Source organism: Rhipicephalus sanguineus, chromosome 1, assembly GCF_013339695.2.
Source record: "Rhipicephalus sanguineus isolate Rsan-2018 chromosome 1, BIME_Rsan_1.4, whole genome shotgun sequence".
Classification (NCBI taxonomy): domain Eukaryota; kingdom Metazoa; phylum Arthropoda; class Arachnida; order Ixodida; family Ixodidae; genus Rhipicephalus; species Rhipicephalus sanguineus.
The window spans coordinates 93,909,436-93,917,700 of record NC_051176.1 but is presented as its reverse complement, the minus strand read 5'-3'; the positions used below and the strand labels follow the sequence as shown (position 1 = coordinate 93,917,700).

Genomic DNA, 8,265 nt, shown 5'->3' with positions numbered 1-8,265 from the left:
TTTTTCCTCCTCCTGCCAAACAGGTCCTAGCATAGCCATCGATGCCTCGTGGTAGCCATTCGATGACCAATCAATTGGTAATAGATAGTCGAACAATAACGAAGAAAAATTTTGAAAATGCTTCGATGTGCTTAGCACGGCCTAAATACATGGCCAAAGACTAGTGATAGCCAATCGAGGGTCAATCAGTAGCTAACCGAGAAAAAAGTAGACAGAGAGAGAAAGAGATAGAATGAAACAGAGACAAAAAAGAGATAGAAAAAGAGGAGACAGAAACAGAAACAGAGAAAATCAAAGAAAGATAAAGAGATAGCTAGATAGAGGAAGCGAGAAAGAGAGAGAGAGAAAGGGAAGAAAGAGAAAGATGGAAAGAGTGAGAAAGAAAGAGAGAAATAGAAATAAACGGAGACGAGGAAGAGGTAGAAAAAACAGAAAAAAATAGAGAAAGAGAGGAAGAAATAAAGAAAAAAGTAATGCGCTCCCCAGTCCCGTGCTTTTTTCAGGCTTGGCACCACTAGTGCGAGGGTGCCTTTATTTTTCATTGCTCTAACTAGAAATGACACTCTACGGTAAACAGACACACTTCTTGCCATCATAGAGCAGCTATGGAAGAATATCACGCAATTATTAGTCCGTTTGGGAATGTTCGCCAATACGCAGAAGTGGTGATGGGGTGACGCATTTAATTCGTAGCAGACGTGAACATTCGGTATACGCGACCGGATGGTCTCAAAACGCCCCTCTAACCAGAAAATGAAAACCTCCCAAAGAACCATGGGTCGGTATACACGAAAGCGTCTGACGCTAAAAATGTTCGTAAGAGAATATTTCAGCTAATGCTTACGCTGGACGCATGATTAGCGACGCCGACAGACCAATAGCAAAAAGTACTTACGACGGACAAGATTTTCGAATGCGGCCCTTGTTGCCTAAACAGAAAAAAAAAAAACAGATTTTATTGCTTGGCTTACGGCAACGTTCACGTCGTAATTCCCTAGGTGTCCATGGCCAACGTAGCACAGCTGATGAACTGTTATATTGCTCAACTATATACAATTTCTACGCGCCCAAACATTGTACGTAGAACGCGTTCATTACCCGTGTCCTCTCGGTGGACGCGCGCAAGTATTGAAGGCCAACTAAACCGTGCATCGCGTAAGACGTTTGTATCATCCACTTCTTGAAGCCTGAGGCTTGTTGCCGGCATTGTAATATTGTAATGTATTCCTCCAATCAGGCGCTGACGAAGACTTCATGACCGCGTCCTGTAAATGCGACATTCCACGTAAATAAGCTGTTATCTCGCGAAGAAGAATTCCGTTCATTCGCTGTGCTATGTTGGCCATAAGAACTAATAAAACAATAATAAAAAAGTAAATAAAACTTGTTTTTTTTTCTGGTTAGGAAAGGGGGCGCGAGCTGGAAAATCTCTATCGTAAGTACCTTTTACCATTGGTCTGTCGGCCTCGCTAATCATATGTCCAGCATCAGGATTGGCTGAAATATTCCTTTACGAACATTTTTAGGGCGAGTCGTTTTTGAGTACACCCACTTATGTTTATTCCTTTCAGGTTTTCATTTTCGGGTGGGAGTGGTGTTTTGAGACCTCCCGCTCGCATAAACCGAACGTTCACGTTTGCTACTAATTAGATATTTCACCCCTTCACCACTTTTGTGTGCTAGTGAATATTTCCGAAACAGACCAAGGATAGCATATTTTTCCATGGCTGCTCCCTGACGGTAAGTGGTGTGTCTGTTTACTTTAGAGCAGCTTTTGTGATCAGGACGATAATTACAATTTGCGGCCAACTTTTACACGCTAAGGGTGGATATACTCCTCTAACGAACCGAGTCAACATTTCTGTCTCCTCAGAATGTGCTCCGAAGCAGCATTTATCGTGCTCTCAAAGTTCTCAATTCCGTATAGCCTGAAGAGCCACCGAAGTGACACAAAATCATCAATAGTCTCAAAAATAAATGTAAACGACATATGCCTTAACGGAAGAAGCATTCTAGGCGGGATCCTCGCTTGAGGGCTTCTATAGACGACTGAGGCGATGGACCATGGCTGAAACACGTGAAGAAGAACCGTGTCGCTTTTATTTGCATAAAACTTTGCAATTCAGAAAAAAATAAGAGGGTCACAAATTTATCGCGATAGTGCCGCTATATTTTTTCTCTAGGGCTTATTACAGCTGCACCGATCATGCCCGCGCCGTGGACCTAAAATTGCGGGGACATGCGACGATGTATTGTATCGAGTATCGAGTATGACAACATGCGTTATGTATTTAATGTGTATAATTGTACCTATCAAATATACAGGCACTTCACGCACCGTGTGTTGGTGGAACCGACTTGAAACGTGATGTGCACATTGTTCCACTCTTACTGAGTGGGCGAATAGCGCACATTATAAAAGACGTAAAACTTCTCAACCGCGTGTGACGTAGCGAATTCCAGGTGTCACCCCGAGGATACAATAAATAAATAAATAAATAAATAAATAAATAAATAAATAAATAAATAAATAAATAAATAAATAAAATCGACGATGTCTGGCCAGTCACAGTCCGCAGGCACTTTTGAATCTAAAGCTACGATGTTGCGACACCAATGCTCTAGTTTGAAAACTGAGACGTCCTCCTTAATTCCCGTTGAGACGCACGTGCGCTGTACCTGTGTATTCCACAGCTAGGAGGAGACGGTATTGAAGTATGTTGTACAAAAAAAAAAGGGGGGGGGGGTGGAGATCAAGAGATTTCGATAGACGACATTTATTTGTACAATTAATAATTATAGTTATGAATGAAGTCTAAATGCAATTAATAAAACAAAGAAATCAGGCCACATCGGCAGAAAATTGTTCGCCCTCACTAAGAACACAAAGTCAGGACGAAACAGCCCGAAGTAGCCTCCGATGCGCGTGGACCTGACCACACGGCAGTCATCACGGCAACCGGCGCAAGTCTCCTATAAACACGTGCGCAGCACAATTGCCTGGACGCTCGCCTTCGTGCCTCAGAAACAACAGCTGCTGCTAGCGATGGTGTTGCTCACGCTGCTGCCACAGTCGTTCTGGAAGGTTGATGGTAGAAGCTTCAACCGGTTTTGCAGCAGGCGGCTTCGTGCTGGGTCTCTGCATCCATGCACAGGTGGCGGTGTCGGGAAGCTCGAAGCCGAAGGTGGCCTGATGCACAGCGCGCGAGGAACGGTGTGGGCCGCTCCATAGAGACAAAGATTACCGGTGTCCTTGGTTGGGTTGCAGGTGGCTTCTTGGATGTTGCGGCAAGAGGCTCTGGCTGGAATGCGGCCGGGGGTGCTACGCATTCTGGCTGGGATGACGAAAAGTCTGGCGATGGCAGCGTATGGAGTCTCCATCACAGATGTGGACGAACCACGGTGGCAGAAGTAATCCAGGAGTGACCTGAAGGGCCAGTGAGAACACAGAACAGCTGGACCTCCAGCTGATACGTCGAAGCCCAAGGCTGCTCGAGACGTGCTTGTGGACCTCGTTCCAAATCCGGCCAGAAAGGGCACGCAAGTTGTCGTCGTCCACTCAGAAGCCAAATACGTTTCACGGGGTCTCGTGCCGAAAAGAATGGAACATGGCATTCAGATGGCGACGATGATGATGTTTGCACAAAAAAGTGGCATGCGACAACAATAAGGGGTGGGCCAAGAATCGGGTAGCTAATTTCATTTTAATAGGTTGAAATGTTATTCCTAATAGTACCTAAATACCGAAATAGATATACTGAAGTAATTACGAGGGTTTTATTATTGAGAAGTCAAGCCTTGCGCGGCGTCACGGCTGTATCCATAGTTTCATTTTCTTTCGCGTGAAGGCACGTCATCTTCGTCGCTCACGTTTGCTTTTTGCCACTGTCTCTGCGATGACATCTCCTATCGATCTCCAGTTGGCCCAGACCTGCGGGAGCCCATTTCATTTTATATGCCAGCAAATTTCCAAATTTCATCACCTCGGCAACCCTGTGCTGTCCTCTGCTGTGTTTCCTATCTCTTGGTGCCTATTGAGTCGCTCTAACTAGGGACTTTTAGCTTGTACGTATACTTCTTTACGTTACCGTGTTACCGGGTACCGTGAGGAATATGCGCATGAGCGGGCCTTTACGGAACGTAGTCTTTTACGGAACGTACACTCGCCGGATTGCCTTTAGGTTTACGGCCCTGTCTCACAAATCTACCTTCTTTCGTGGCTACTCGCGATATCCGCTTTGCGGAGACTCCAGTCGCCGAGTCAAAATAAGCCGAAGTGCGAGCGCCAGTTGCGATCACATTGTTTCAGCCGGATTACAGAAGCTAGAGCGACCTAGAATACCGAAGACGTAAACGTGAGAGGCCTTAACTCTCTAACTGGCTGAACAGGTGGCGCCATCTAGCGGGAGTAGGCAGCTGGAGTAGGCGCCGGAGTAGGCGCATAAGTCTGGAGGAGATTTCATATTTGGGAAGCTTGCGACACTCTACAGGCTTCATGACCTTAGAATTCCATTGCAGACGAAAACAGCGACGACGATCAAGACAGAGACAAGCGCAGATTTGTGGCCTTATGGACCACCCTTACTCTTAAGACTTAAAATGTACCAGCGAGTTGGAAAAATGACAATTTTATATTAATACACACGAAGGTAAAGGTAAAAGACTCCAAGAACTATAGACCGATTAGCTAACGTTAAGTATTCTAAAAAACATTGCTGAAGATAATTTCAAATGGTATAAGCCACACACACGACATTGAAAAGCCTAGAGAGCCTACTGGCTTCAGAATCATAGCGATGTGCTAATTCAAGTAATTTAGAACTCTTCTGAACACACCAAACCCCTTTATGTAGCTTACGTAGACTACGAATGGCATTGGACTCAGTAGAGATATCAGTAGTTTTGAAGGCTTTGCGTTGTCAAGGAGCGTTTGAAACATATTTAAATACCTTAACCAATATCTACAAATATGTGACAGCCAGCTTGTTTCTCCACAAGAAAAGCTGAAATATAATGATCGAGAAAAGGTTTGGGCAAGAGAGATTCAATGTGCCCAATGTTTTCACTGCATGGTTTGAAGCAATATTCAAACGATTTTATTTGGACTAAAAAAGAAAGGAGGTTGATGGAGGATATTTCTGCTACTTATGATTTGCAGACCACATCGCGCTCATCAGCAATGATGACGACGAATTGCAAAAAAAAAAAGTGATTGGCTGAAGGCCTAAACACAGAAAGTGTTAAGCTAGGGTTGCTGATAAATGTGCAGGGTACAAATATAGTATTACGAGGCCCGGCGAAAGATGGAGTTGTCGATTGACAACCGGACCGAACAGAATGTTTGCAGGAGTATGTATATATATCTAGGCCAATTACCTAGGCCTCAGGATGGGCTGGCACGCACGCAGTAGGTATACCCAACTCATGACCGGCAACTTAACGCTATCCCTTAAATGTAAGGTGTACATCCATTGCGTTTTACCAGTACTAGTCTATGTGGGAGAAACATGGTAAATAAAGAAACTCGAGAAGTTAAGAAGCATGCAGCGGGCGATGGAACGGAAAATGGTTGGCGTAACATTTTATAGGTAGGAAGACAGTAGTGTGGTTAAGAGGACAAACATGGGTAATCGATATCGTAGTTTACATTATGAGAACAATATGGACCTATACAGGATAATAAGAATGTATGAGGTGATTCTTAACGCAGGAGACTTGCTATGTATGTCTCTTTCCTGCCACTGACGGAGTTTTTATTACCGCGTCATCTCAACGAGAAACTGTATGAAAAGAAGTCGCCATCTTGTGAAGAAGAATTTCTGTGCGATGCTCACAACATAATCCTCGCCTAGTACAGCATTGATTCATTCTGGACTCCGAAATATATGTGGAGACGCCACTGACCTGAGTCTGTGTACTGCACAACACATTGCACCCATTCGCCTAAATTTTTGCTCTGAGAGAACTCAGTCGTATGCGCGTTCAACTCCCAAAAAGCACATTGCTCAATTGACATGGGTGCAAATCTCAGTGGAGCCGTGCGGAACACTTATTTTTAGTTTCGGCGTTTGTGGTGTCCTAACTTCTTTCTTGTGTCCGTGTTTGCACGCCCTGTCTTTTTAGAATGAATACCTATTTTTCTTGACGCACTGGCGATGTCGAAACTGGGTGTGACGAAGTACGCTGACGACGTGAAAAATTGTAGCGAGAGACTCGCTGATGACGACAGCCGTTGTCGTCAAGCGATTGCGACGGACGGAAGTGCTGTGCTATTTCAGTAAAAAAGAAAAAAAAAACGAAGAGGGAGAGAAACCGTGAGAGCACCTATTGAAAAAAAAAATGCGGCCGATGGGACGTTTCCCGCTTGCTGTTGCTTCAGACACTGTTCTTTAAGCACACGGACAAAAAAAAAATTGCTGAGGCACCGGCGAGATTCGAACTCACGATCTCCTGTTTACTAGACAGGCGCTTTAACCAACTAAGCCACGGCGCCACACGAACGCCTCCGACTCCCTCGGATTCCTGTTTCTGGTGCAGTACCTTGCCTAAATGAGTAGAAATGCTTATTGCGATCTGATTAGGATGCAACCCACGAGCTCTCAACCTCCCCTAGCTTCAAGGCTCGAAGGCCGCCGCGTATATGCGGATGCACACTGTGTTCCTAGCGTCTTTGGCGACGTTGTTCGACGATTACCCGCCACGGTGGTCTAGTGGTTATGGTGCTCGACTGCTGGCCCGTAGGTCGCGGGATCGAATCCCGGCCGTGGCGGCCGCATTTTCGATGGAGACGAAAATGCTTGATTCCCGTGTACGTAGATTTAGGTGCACGTTAAGGAACCCTAGGTGGTGAAAATTTCCGGAGGGCTCCACTACGGCGTCCCTCATAAGCACATCGTGGTTTTGGGACTATAAACCCCAAGAATTATTATGGATGCACCCATTATGCCATTATTCGACTGTCTGCGGATAAGCGAGGTATACCCACTACACATTTGAAAGGCATTATGTGCACTTTGTTGATGTTGCATGTGACTGATGACGGGGAAGAATTATGGTTGAACACTTTGTAATGGGTAGGAAGCTTTAAAATACACTCGTTACGCAATTACCATTGTGTGACCCCTGGTTGTTATCTCACTCTCAGAACTCACAGTCTTCAACAGGCTGTCCACTCAGGAGGACCTCAAGCGGACACTCAAGACGCCTTCGGTAAGACTCTGCACTTTTTTTCGGTTAGCTATGCTACATTCTGAAGTCTTGCATTTTTCTGCTTTTTAATAGAGACCATGGCAGAATCACGCAAACGTCATCTTGACGATCAAGAAACAGAAGATGAGGTACCCCTATATTACCATCTGGAAATATTTTTTGGTGACGCCATCTATATTCCCAGGGACAAACTACAAAGTTTATTGGTTCGAGCGACGAGAACAGTACCTATGACATTAATGAAACCCTGGCGGCATTTGCGGAACCTGATCGAGTCCTGGGAGAAGTATCAGATCCAAAGGTGTCCGAACCAGGAACAGGGGTAGGAGGAGATGGAAAAAGTTTACAATCCCCTCCCCGCTGGGCACTGCAGCTACCGTCAGTTCCAAAACGAAGAAAGCTTGTGCACGATGTTTTTCCCGCTCGAGACGACGGAGAGGCTCAGACAATTTGTCACGACATTATCAGAGGATTCGAGCAAGGGCCCACTCAGTACGGAATCGCTTCCGTCGCACTCCACGCGTTGAGGAACTACACTCCCACACATCCACGTCTTACACGACTGCAGCTGGAGCAACGGCAAATGCCGATGTGTTATCTTCGCTGGCTTCGTTAGACGACCAAATCGCTCGTCAATTTGGTCTACAAACGCCAGTGCATCGGACCTCTACCATCTCGTCAAGTATTTCAAGAGTGAGCTCCGAGTATTAGAATACATTAAAATGGGAGGAAATGATTGGGGTCGCGACGTTAGAGATGAAGTTTTGGGACAACTCGAAGGTTCTGGACACGAGCCCGGGCGAGTTTTGGAAATACTGCACCCGAAATTTCCGCATTCAGTTGCATGTGACGACGCCCATGGAGGTCAGACGAGCGGTGGAGACACTGACGAGGTACGCGCAAGAACGGGTGCAAAGTGCCGAAAACGTTCAAAAGGAGCGCCAGAAGAATCCATTTTCGAGTGGCTACGCGAAAACCCCGTATCGCCGTTGACAAACATTGTGCGCACCCCCAAGAGGCTGGCAGACCCGGTGTTTAGGTTCTTTCGCCTGGACG

At 45.7% G+C, this 8,265-nt stretch overlaps 1 non-coding gene across 1 annotated transcript; it reads right to left on the bottom strand.

Moving 5' to 3' along the window:
• Positions 1–6,419: 6,419 nt before the first annotated feature.
• Positions 6,420–6,493, bottom strand: Trnat-agu (transfer RNA threonine (anticodon AGU)). The gene has a single exon. It is a non-coding gene; the product is annotated as a tRNA-Thr (tRNA).
• Between the last annotated feature and the right edge of the window lie 1,772 nt (positions 6,494–8,265).